Raw genomic sequence first — 12,993 nt, forward strand, 5'->3', positions numbered from 1 at the left:
ACAATTTGTAATCTCTACTACTTGAGAGGCTGAGGTAAGAGATTTTCTTGGACCTGAGGGACAGAGGTTGCAGTGAACCAAGATCATGCCACTGCACTCCAGCCTTGGCAACAGAGTGAGAAAATTTGGAGACAACAGATGCTGGAGAGGATGTGGAGAAATAGGAACATTTTTACACTGTTGGTGGGAGTGTAAATTAGTTCAACCATTGTGGAATACAGTGTGATGCTTCCTCAAGGACCTAAAAATAGAAATTCCATTTGACCCAGCAATCCCATTACTGGGTATATATCCAAAGGATTATAAATCATTCTATTGTAAAGACACATGCACACATAGGTTCATTGCAGCACTGTTAACTATAGCAAAGACCTGGAACCAACCCAAATGCCCATTGATGATAGACTGGACAAAAAAACTGTGGCACATAAACACTGTGGAATACTATGCAGCAGTAAAAAACAATGAGTTCATGTCCTTTGTAGGGACATGGATGAATCTGGAAACTATCATTCTCAGCAAACTGACACAAGAACAAAAAATCAAACACTGCATGTTCTCACTCATAGGTGGATGTTGAACAATGAGAACACAGGGACACAGGGAGGGGAGCATCACACACTGAGGTCTGTTGTGGGGGCCAAGGGAGGGACAGCGGGGGTGGGGGCGCTGGGGGGGTAGGAGGGCTGGGGAGGTATCACCGCCAGATGTAGGTGACGGAGGTATGGAGGCAGCAACCACATTGTCACGTGTGTACTTATGCAACAATCCTGCATGATCTGCACATGTACCCCAGAACCTAAAGTACAATTTAAAAAAATGTTTAGAGGTGTAAATTATGTAAAATACACTTAATCCACGGACAAGATAAGATGCTATGAAATCTGAGTGCTAATATACCTGTGGAAGCATTACCACAATTATGACAAGCATCTCTATCATGCCAAAGATTCCTTATACACCTTTTCAACCTATCTCTTTATGTGCTCCTGGCTGCAGACAAGCCTTTTGTCACTATATATTATTTTAATTTTCTGGATTTTTAAAATTTTCTGGATTTTTATATAAATGAAGTCATGAAGTATCCACTACTTTTGTTTATTTCATTTCACACTAGAAAATGATTCAGAGATTCATCCGTGTTGTATTTATCAATAGTGATTCACTTCCTTTTACTTATTGTATTGTATATCATCACACAGACATACCATAAATCGAAACCCATTTTCCTGCTAAATATTTTATTAGATGCTTATTGGCCATTCATCAATCTTTTATTTGCAAAGTGTCTGTTAAAATAATTTTCCTACTTCTAAAAAAACTTCTTTTGCACTAGATGACAAAGAATATTTCTAATATTTTTCTAGAAATTGTCTAGTTTTAGCTTTTACATTCAGAGCTATGATCCATTTTGAGTAAAGTTTTATATATTATGTAAGATAAGAGTTGGTGTTCAGTATGGAAGAGTAAGTTTTTTGGTATCAATTTATGTGTTTTCTATATATGACTAGCTAATTATCTCAACATGTCTGTGGGCTTAATTAAATATCTGACTACTATTTAACTGTGCTGACACCAGGATGCAAACTGCTCAGGGATTGAAAGCCTATGATATTCGAACTATGAGCTATTGAACTATGAAATGTATTGAACTATGTAGTGTATTGAATTATGTGGTGGCAAATGTAGTTCCAAATAAAGGACCTCCAATTTTATGAGTTTTTTTCTTCCCATCACCACAGAGTAATAACGTAGTAACTAATTCCTGTCCCCAAAAAATATTCTCCCCAAATTAACTGAGGTAGGCAGCCTTGTGTTTGTATTCTTTTATTTCATCTTTGCTCTAAACATTTCCAAAACAGTGTGGGAGTGGTAAATGTTTCTTTTTCTCACTCACAGCTCTATTCAAGTCAGACAAAACTGCGTTCTTTTCTAGATTTGGTATATACTCTCTTATTGAATAATAAATTATTCAGAAAGTTTTCAAATCTTCTTTAACATCTTTTCCTAATGTTTAATATCCAGTATTATAAAAAGTTTTCATAAATACTAATTGTAAAATGTTCAACTAGTCATACAACAACTTATTTTCATTTATATTAACCTGTTTTTAGCTTGATATAAGTTAAATTGTAACAGCTATCATATGGTAACAGTAACATAACGTATCCTTTATTAATTGAGTCCTTACCTCATGTAATGTTTATGGACTAACTTGAACAAGAATATGTTTCTGATGTATCTCTCCTTTTATTAGACTCTAACTTGTCACAGGGTTTTAAAATGTGTTGGCTTTGCATATTTATTAAGAATTCATTAGAAGAGAGTTTTGAAGCATGATTTGCACCAATGAAATTCTTGAAAGGGGATAAATTATTAACATTGTCTTTTTGTTCTTATGTAAAATTTTTAGTTGAAATATTAGTAATCTAACTTTCAGTGAAATGCAATAAAATTTTAATTAGTTTGTGTAAATGAGTTAACCATATTGATTATTGTGCTATAGTAAACATCAGAGCAATGAACTAATCACCTAATATACTGTCTTAATAATTAAAGGTTAACTTCCAGCTTATTCAAAACATAGCATATAAGCATAACCTTTAGCAATTCACACATCAATATAGAATGTGACAATGTAATGAAGCATACCAGGACTATCCAAAATATTATCAAAAAATTATCAGAAAAATTAAATATTTTGTTGTTCATTTTTCTTTGTGATGTTTGTTTTGCTTAGAAAAATGTATTTTAAAAATCCTGACTTATATCCAGAAATGTATAGAGAAAGCTCCTAAATTTGTCCTACTTCACGCAGTTGTGTAACCTATTGTTTGAGGGTATTGCAACGCAGAAGCTAGAAGCCGTGTAAGCTAGAAGTACAAATGAAATTCCTGTTTCAGAATTTACCTACCCAGATGCATTTCCTGTATTGAGAGAAACGTGACTTGGAAATAGAAATTGTTTTTACTAAAACAATTATAACTTCTCCAGAGGAGAAGTGAGACTTAATTCTTTTAGTAAAATTGTTAATTTATTATAATTTCAAGCATTTCTGTGGTTAATAATGTTTGACAGTTTTGGCATTAAAACATAAGATATTATTTAACATTAAAAATCATATGAAAATAAATGATAAATAAGGAATGATAATTTCCATTCTACCAAAAATTTAATTTTATTTATTAATTTTAAAATTAGAAATACTTTACAAAAGAAAAAAATGTGATACTCAGGGCAAACATAATTGTTTTGATTCCCCATAATTCATTTCAGACTTCATGCATATTTATAAATGTTTCTTAATATATTTTGACATGTGACCTCCTGATTCTTTTCCACAATGTTGATATAATAGTCATTTATATTCTGATTTTCACTAGTATTTAGCCTTATTTTTATTATAAAAGATATAACATTTATATTTTCATTTTCTGATGATTTATTGTAATTTCTACAGAACTGGTTTATATTTAAAAATTATGTAATTTGGTATATTTAGATATGCTTTTAATGTACCTTTCTATTATGCATCGCTTACATTAGTCATATTGCCTTTTACAAAGTACTGTGAGTATCAATCTGTGTATCTTTCTTGTGTATTATAGTGAGCCAAAGGCTACAAGTGTTCTCCTTACTCTTGTATCACCTCACTGAGCATGGTGCCTGAGACATAGTAGAAGACCAGCAAATATTTGTCACAATCTCCTTTAGCACATTAAATAATATTATAAGTCCAAAATCCTACATGCGGTTCTATTTAGTTTTTAACTTAGGTTTTACATCACAAAACTAGTTTTTAACTTTGTTTTTAGCACCTCTTACGTACTGGACTAAGAAATCATTACCACTCTCTCGTCTGTCTTATCTCTGACCTTTCTAGGTACAAACAGTAGTATTCTGAAAGCTAGCCACTGTGTCCACTAGCAGTAATTCATCCCACCAACATAACCCTTTTCTATATTTTCTGGAGTAAAAAGAACTGGTTAAATCCTCTAGCAAAGAATAAACTGACATAAATGATTAACAAAGTGTAACTGATATGACCCCTCTGTAAGTATATTTATTTATTTTTATCGCCAGAACTCTTATAAGCCTCCAAATTTGGGGTTTTACCTCACATGAAAAGATCGTAAGACTTCCCTGCAGTAGTTCCCTTAGCTGTTATTAAGTGCCTTTGAACATAAAATTGCATATCTGTTAATTCTCCTATTGATTCAAAGACAACTGGGTGTCCTAGATAAACCCTCAGGAATGCTCGTCTTTTTTTCAACATGACATTATGGGTTATTTTAGTTCTCCAGAGGAGAAGTGAGAAATGCGAAGTTGCATGGAAATTTAGATCACGCTTTTGTTTGATCAATCTTAAAATTACTTTGTACCAGGTTTTCCTAAATGGTTTATATATGATAAATCATTTAATCAGTGTACCTCTTACATCCTCCCCAAATTACCTCTCTGTCATAACTTTCTTAAAATTACAGTAAAACTATGAAAATAAGATGTCTCTTAGAAATTCCAAATGTGGTGATTTTATTTCACCAAAGTAAAGGCAATTGTTAACTTATATATTATCATAAAATAATCTTCCTCATAGATTTCACTATAATTTTGAAAAAAAAATAGATTCCACTATAATTTCGAAATTTTGGAGGCTTGCTTAGCATTATTCTAAAAGCAACAGCATAGAAACATGTCATTAACAAATTTATAATTTATGGGCCGGGTGCGGTGGCTCACGCCTCTAATCCCAGCACTTTGGGAGGCGGAGGCGGGTGGATCACAAGGTCAAGAGATCAAGACCATCCTGGTCAACATGGTGAAACCCCGTCTCTACTAAAAATACAAAAAATTAGCTGGGCATGGTGGCGCGTGCCTGTAATCCCAGCTACTGGGGAGGCTGAGGCAGGAGATTTGCCTGAGCCCAGGCGGCGGAGGTTGCTGTGAGCCGAGATTGCGCCATTGCACTTCAGCCTGGGTGAGTGAAACTCCGTCTTAAAAAAAAAAAAATTATAATTTATGTAGAAAAACTTCATATTACCAATTTAGTTTGTTGCAAGACTCAGAAATTATTAAAATGATAAGAAGTCCTCTATGAAGTTTGAAGAGATTAGTGACTTTGACACAATTAAACACTATTATGATACTTCAATGTAAACATTAGGACACAATTTTTAAAAGACGACTTTCTCTTTGGCTAGCAGGGTGATACTGCCTTACTTATAAAATGACTTGAATGTGTTTGTTCTTCTTTTAGTTTAAAAAGAGTTGAAGAAAGATTGCTGTTAATTATTCTTTGAGTGTTTCACAGGATTTATCCATAAAGCCATAGGTCCTGGGCTCTTTTTTGTTGTTGATGGGAGGTTTTTAATTAATAATTAGAATTCATTTGTTATTATGTTTTGGCTTTCTATTTCATCTTAATTCAGTTTTGGTAGATTGTATATTTCTGGGAATTTATTCATTTTTTAGAGGTTATCTAATTTGTTGGAATATAAGTGTTCCTAATAGTTCCCTATGATTATTTTTGTTTCTTTGGCATCTGTTGTAATGTTGCCTGTTTTATCTCTGATTTTGTTTATTTGAATCTTTTTTCTTAGCATAGACAAGAATTTGTTGTTATTTTTTCAAAAACTTTCTTTTAGTTTTATAATGTTCTTTTACAGTTTTACTATTTTCTATTTGGTTTATTTCTACTCTGATCTTAATTAGTTTATTATTTCTGCTAACATTGGGTTTAGTTTGCTGAATTTTATCTAATTTCTTAATGTGTAAAAAATTAGAGAGTAAGGCATAGAGTCAGGTTGTTTATTTAAGACTTTTCCTATAGGGAGGAGGCTAAGGAAAAAAAAAACTTTCTTTCATTTTTAATGTAGGCATTTATGTTTATATACTTCCCTCCAAGTTTAAGAGATACTTTTCCTGCGTTCCATTGGTTGTGGGATATTGGTTTTTTTTTTTTTTTTTTTTTTCATTTGTCTCAAGATATTTTGAAATTCCCTTTTGACTTTCTCTTGGACCCTGTTGATTGTTTTGTTTAGTTTCTATGTGTTTATGAATTTACTCAATTTATCACTGTTATCATTCTAGTTTTATTTCATTTTGATCAGAAAAGATGCTTAGAAATTACAGGCCTATATCTCAAATGAACATAGATGTAAAAATTCTTAATTAAATACTAGCAAACCAAATTCAGTAGAACATTGAAAGTGTTATATGCTATGAACAAGTGAAATTTATTCCTGGTGTGTTAGGCTATTCTTGCATTGCTAAAAATAAATAACTGAGACTGGGTAATTTGTAAAGAAAAGAGGTTTAATTGATTGGTGATTTTGTATGTGCCCACATTACTTGGCTTCTGAGGAGATGTCAGGGATCTTTGACTCATAGCAAAAGGTGAAGTGGGAACCTGTACATTACATGGTGAAATTAGGGGAGAGAGAGAGAGAGAGAGAGAGAGAGAGAGAGAGAGAGAGAGAGAGAGAGAGAGAGAGAGAGAAAGTGCCAGACACTTTTAAACAAGCAGATATCATGTGAATGCAGAGAAAAAGCTCACTTATCACCAAGGGGAGGGTCCAAGCTACTCATGAGATATCTATCCCCATGATCCAAACACCTCCCGACCTCCATCATTGCAGATTACATTTCAGTATGAAATTCTGAAAGGGACAAATATCCAAACTATATTATACTGCCCCTAGACCCCTCGAAATCCCATGTCCCTCTCACATTGCATTGCTTCTCAATAGTCCCTTTCTTTGTGTGCCTTGTGAGTTTTCATTGGAATTGGACATTTGAATCTAATAAATGTGGTATTTATGGAAATCACATTATGCCCTGCCTGTTTGCTCTTTTTAGTTATTTTTATTTTTTATTGTTGTAGGCTTTTTCTATGCCAAGGATCTGCCTAAGATGTAAATTTAAGATCTTCTCAGGTCTTTTCTGAGACTAAAATCTGTCAACTTTCAGTCAACGCCAGAGTTCCAAAATAGTTACATCAGCCATATTCTGTCAGTAAAATTGTCTCGGTGAGGTGAGAGGCTTCTTATGCTTTCTACTCTACGGTCTTCCTGGAATCCTGTCTTTGGCCTTTGACATTTTGGTTGTAGGGTATCTTGGTGTGGATATCTTTGAGTTTATTCTACTTAGAGTTTTTTGAGCTTTTTGCATGTACAGATTTATGTCTTTCATCAAATTTTTCAGTTTTTAAGATTATTTCTTCAAGTATTCTTTTTTCACCTTACTCTTCTGAAATTTCTATATTGCATTCTTTGGTCTCCTGATGGTTTTTCATAGGTCCTTTAGGCTCTGTTTACTTTTCTTCATTATTTTTTCTTTCTGTTCCTCAGAATAAATAACTTCATTTGTTCTGGCTTTAAGTTCACTGATTATGTCTTCTATGTGTTTAAAATCTGCTATTGAATCCCTCCAGCCATTTTTTTAGTTATGATATTTTTCAGCCTCAGAATTTCTTTATGGTTTCCTTTTTACTATTATGGTAACATATACATTACATAAAATTTTCCATTTTTATCATTTTAATGATTTTAAGTGTATAGTTCCCTAGCATTAAGTACATTCACACTGTTTTGTAATTATCATTTCTATTCATTACCAGAACTTATTTATCATTCCAAACGGAAACACTGTGTTCATTATACAACAGCTTCCCCTTCCTCCCTCTCTCTAGCTCTACTTTCTACTTTTTTCCACTTTTTTTCTATGAATTTGTCTACTCTATGTACCCCTCAGAAGTGGAACAACATTTTCTCTTTTGTGTCTCCTTTTCACTTAGCATAATATTTTCCATCTTCTTCCTTGTTGTAGCATGTATTGGAATTTCATTGATTTTTAAGACTGAATTTAAGACTCCATTGAGTCTTTACACACACAGACACACACATACACACACACTCACACGGCACCATATTTTGCTTATCCATTCATCTACTGATAAAAATTTGGTTTTCTTCCACATTTGGCTTTGTGAATAATGTTGCTCTAAACATTGGTCATACATTTAAATCCTTGCATTTAATTATTTGGGTGTGTATTGAGAAGATGAAATAATAGATCATGTGGTCATTCAATGTTTAATTTTTTTTAAGAAACCTTCAAACTTTTCAAGAGTGGATGTTTACTTTCTCTTTATACTTTTATCTCTTTATTAATATTTATATTATTTTCTTGATTTATTATTTGTCTACTTATTCCTTTAGCTCTTTAGTTTTTAAACAGTTGTTTTATAGTCTTTGTACAATTAATCCAAAGTATAAACTTCCTTAGGCATGGCTTCTAATCATTTATTTTGTTTCTTTAAATGAGCTGTACTTTCCTGCTTCTTTGTATTCCTTGTGATTTTTGTAGTTGTTGAAAACTGGGCTTAAGAATATTATGTGCTAACTATGAATATCAGATATCCCCCTTTTCCTGGAGTTGTTTTTCAGTTGCTGAAGGCTTTAGTGGTCTATTTGTTTGGTGTCTTGACAGTGTATTTGACAGTATGATTTCGTAAAGACTCTTCCTTGTGTGATCACTGAAGTATCCATTCCTGGTATTTGGTTAGAGTTTCAACAGAGATTTCCTTGAATTTGTTAAAGAACAGAAAGAAAACAAACAAGCAAACAAGAATACAACTAAAAATACGTCTCTCTGTCTATGCTTATTGGATCTTTGCTCAGAACTCCTTCAATTCTTAGCTAGGCTTGCACAGTGCCAAAGGAAAAACCTGAGGTAATGTCTTAGGTTATTTTTGTTATTTTCGGAATGTAGGTCTTCACCTATACATTTGCTTGGCTTTCTAAGTTCCCCCACATAGGAACTATGGGCATCTTAATTTCTTAGAAGATTTTCTTCCCAGGTTTTTTTCCTGGTTCTTTGGTTATTTTTTGCCTCAAGCATCTGCAGGTTATTATTTGGTTGGCAGTGTTTTTGAGCAATGTCTACTAATTTTCCAGTCTGAGTTCCCAGTTAGATAAAACAGAGACAACTCTCTTGCTTCAGCTGTGCATGTGGCAAATAAAGCAGACATACACAGTAGTTTTAGAATGAGGTCTGCTATGCTCTTTCAAAAAGGTCCTGCACTGGAATGTAGACCCCTTTGCTCAAGACTGCTACTGGGTTGAGAAAAGGATTTGGGCAAAGGCAAGTAAATATACCACAAATCTTTCCTATTTTTCTGGATTCAATGTTTGACTAATTGTTGCAAACTTCTGACTGTTTTTCAGAGTTCTAAAAAACTTGCTGCTGACATTTTTAAAAACTTATTTGTCAACATTTCTGTTGCATAATAAGAGCTTGGAACTGCGTGCTCTACTATTTTGCTGCAATATTAACTGGTGTTTTTATTTGCTTATTTCTTTACAAAAATGACTACCAAGTCTTCTGATTTCATGTCTGCATCCATTTTGATTGGCTACTGTCAAAGTAAGATGAATTTTGAGCTAGAAATTTACCTTCAAACTAAATCTTGATCTAAGTCTTCTTTAGCCTTTCCTTTTTCCTTCCTTCCTTCTTTTCTTTTCTTTTCCTTTTTCTTCTTTTTCTTTTTCTTTTTTTGAGATGAAGTCCCCAGCCTAGAGGGCAGTGGCATGATCTCGGCCCACTGCAACCTTTGCCTACTGGGTTCAAGTGATTCTCCTGCCTCAGCCTCCCAAGTAGCTGGGATTACAGGCACCCGCCAACATGCACAGCTTTTTTTTTTTTTTTATGTTTTTAGTAGAGATGGGGCTTCACCATGTTGGCCAAACTGGTCTTGAACTACTGACCTCAAGTAATCCACTCTTCTTGGCTTCCCAAAGTGCTGGGATTATAGGCATGAGCCACCATGGCCAGCCTTACCTTTTCTTTTTCTGATTCAAAGTATATATTAGCAGCATGCTCATATGCCTTTTCAACAATATATTCAATAAGGAAATCAACATTTGAACTATACAAACTATTTTTTCATAATGGAATTTGAACTTTTACTAGTATTATTTTAAGGCAGTAATATGTACCCTTCACATAATATTAAACTTATTCATGGGTTCCAATTTTTATGGTACAGAAATCAGCAAAGGCTAAATCTGTCCAGTCACTTGTCTTTAATCAACCAAGGAATAATTTTTATATTTTTAAATTATTGAAAAAATAAAAAGAAAAATACTGTTATGACATGTAACATTAAATGAAATTCAAATTTCAGTGTCCATAAAGTTTTATTTAATCACATCTGCATTATTTGTTTATGTGTTATATATGGTGGTTTTACGCTACAATAGCATAGTGGAGTATATTTGACAGAGACTCAACAAACCTAAAATATCTACCTTCTAGTCTTTCACATAAAATGTTTTCCAGTCCATTTTCGTAAGACATAGAAAGAATCAACAACGTAAGAAATAATTTTGATACTTTAGGAATCTTAAAAGCTTTCTTTGCTTTAGCATTAGTCATTAGCTAGAAGACTAATATTAACTTTTAGAAATTTCAGCCAATATAGGTTTTATCAGGTAATAACATACATTTTTTTTTCAATTCGGTCTTTGATACTTTTAGCATATTTACTCTATTAGTTTAGTTCAAATAAAGACAATGTTTACCTGATATCTAATACAAAAGTATTTCTGGATAGTTTTGCCTGGGGCTTAAATTTCTCAATATTAACCATTTCTTACTAAACTTTTGTTAACTTCAAGGAATAATTGTGAACTTGATATTCCTTCCTCTACTTGAGTCAGAGAAAACTGGAAACTTCCTTCACAATTAAAAACCCTCTTAAATAAGAGAATACCTTACATTTATATTAAATTTTTAAATCCACAAGTATGTGACTCAGAGTGCTTTAAATTTTTATAGTGAAATATTATGTTAAAAGACAGCTTAAATGCACGTGATACCTAAGTTTGGGAAACATCATTGGTTTGGATGATGATATCTGTAAGAATGCTTTCAACAACACTGTCAACTAACGCACATTAATATAGGGTCAGCTCTTTTGAAAATAATTATGAACTGAATTTCCAGCTATTTCACACCAACCGTCATTTTTTAAAAGGTCTGCATCCACAAGTTAGACAATTTTGTATGATTTTTGGGATTAATCTGTTTTTGAGAGATTATTATAAGTAGACTAAACCACCAGTTAAATAAATTTACTATCATTTAAATGTAAAAATTTGACTAGGTAATCACTTTTTTATTTCCTGTCATTACTGCACTGATCAACTTCATTAAAGGGAATTTGCTGTTTTGAAACAAAATTTTCTCAGATGTTTCTGCTTTATTACTGGCAATTGTCAAGAACATGTAGATAAAAAAGAAGACACATTCTCTAAAAATCCATGAATCATCCTTTTTGGGTTACGATATTTGACATTCTGTATTGGCTGCTTGGTCCATCTGTTGCATCTTTTTAAAAACATCCTTGGATTCCAGAGGCGAACATGCTGAAGTTGGAACTTTGTCACAAAGTGGCAAGTTCAGCTAATTAAAAAAAAATTCTTTTATCACTGCACTAGCTAGCCATCTTACTAAATTTTTCCCATTACTTTTTGTTTTTACAAATGGATCTTGATTTCTATTCCTATCTAATATTTCTGAGAATGGTTTAATAACTTTATTGACCAATGATTTCTTGATTCATATTTTATCCACAAGAGGTACCTTACTTGCAGTGATTTATCTTTTTTTAATCACAGGGGCCATTTTATGCATATATGGAATTATATACAGTTATCACTTACTTTCAAATGGTGCTTTATTTAGAGTTTGATCATTTTGCCTGGAAGACACAAACTAAACTAACTTTCCTTGCAGATGGGAAAAATTTATTTGGTATGAGTTATTTTATTTGAGTATCTAAATATGCCTTTAACAGTAAGCTGATCAGTTACATAGTTTCATTTTCAGCTTGGTTTTCATCTCAATTTAATAACTATCCTGGTAACAACATCCTCTTAAATTTAATAGGAGAAATCAATGTGCATTTCCTGATGGGTATTGTGCATTGTCTAGTTTACTAATTATACGTTTAGTCAGTTACCCTCATGGCACGCGGGTAATACTAATTATTAACATTTCTTATACCAAAATGCATATCCAAAGCATTTGTTTAACTGTAGGGCCACAGCCCCACAGGGTCGTGGGGTCTCCTCTATCACTGTGCTGAGGCACAGGATCTGAGAAATAAAGAGATAGGGCACAGAAGGATAAAGCAAGTTCAGCTGGGCCCAGGGGGGCCACACCACCTATAAGTGGAGACAGGTGAGGCCCCAAAAGTCCAGAAGTATCTGTATTTACTGGGTATAGGTTAGGGGGCAGGGTGGTGAGTGAGGTCATCTTTAAGGGTAGTGATAGGGTCCTAAGCAATAAACAAGGGGTCCACTCCCATCAGGTCACCTAGGTAGGCTAGTAGGTAGGCAGTGCACAGCAAGGAGTCCACTCCTATTAGGTCACTGAGGCAAGGAGGTGGGCCATGCGCAGTGAAGAGGGTGCAGTCTGCGATATCTCTTATTTATGGTCACACTACTTCTAAGAATATCTATCGGATGATGCTGACAGGGTATACCGCTACCTGCTGGCAGCTTCCAATGATTTCTATAGGAGGATGCTTTTGAGCTAGCACAGTGACAAGAGCTGATTAAAGTTCACAGTCACCAAGGCGCGAGTATACTGGAGGGGTTTTAAGCTCTCAGTTCATGGGATTGCCAGTCTGAGGGCAGCCTTCCACAAGAACTGGACACAAGGTACTACAACTCCACACAAGGTACTACAACTCCTTTATCAGGAGGAGTGGCTCTTGCCCCAAGCCTGCCATACAGCGGGTATCTTTACGATACTGAACGCTGCCACCTGGGCCATGGATTCCTGTCCTGGGATAACTGTTTTTCCCTTAAATCATGCTCTGCATCATGTCTGATCCAGACATTCCTCCGACTATAAGCTGCTTATTCCTTAATTCATGCTCTGTACCGTGTCTACTCTAGGCAGTTCTATGACTATGAACTAAGA

The sequence above is a fragment of the Callithrix jacchus genome, chromosome 6 (genome assembly GCF_049354715.1).
Source record: "Callithrix jacchus isolate 240 chromosome 6, calJac240_pri, whole genome shotgun sequence".
Lineage (NCBI taxonomy): Eukaryota > Metazoa > Chordata > Mammalia > Primates > Cebidae > Callithrix > Callithrix jacchus.